Here is a 236-nt window from a genome sequence, read left to right on the forward strand (position 1 = left end):
CTCCATTCCCTCTCCATTCCCGCTCCATTCCCTCTCTATTCCATCTCCATCCCCTCTCCATCCCCTCTCCATTCCCGCTCCCTCCCCGCTCCGCTCCCGCTCCGTTCCCGCTCCCGGTGCCTTTAATTCCCGTTTCCCGGCGCAGGCCCGGCCCCTCCGGTGACACAGCAGCGCCGGCGCGGGGCCGGGCGGAGCGCGGGGAGGCTGCGGCCGGAGCGGGGCCGGGCCGGGCCCTC

The sequence above is a fragment of the Passer montanus genome, unplaced genomic scaffold, assembly GCF_014805655.1.
Source record: "Passer montanus isolate IOZ18808 unplaced genomic scaffold, ASM1480565v1 scaffold5, whole genome shotgun sequence".
NCBI classification, from domain to species: Eukaryota; Metazoa; Chordata; class Aves; order Passeriformes; family Passeridae; genus Passer; species Passer montanus.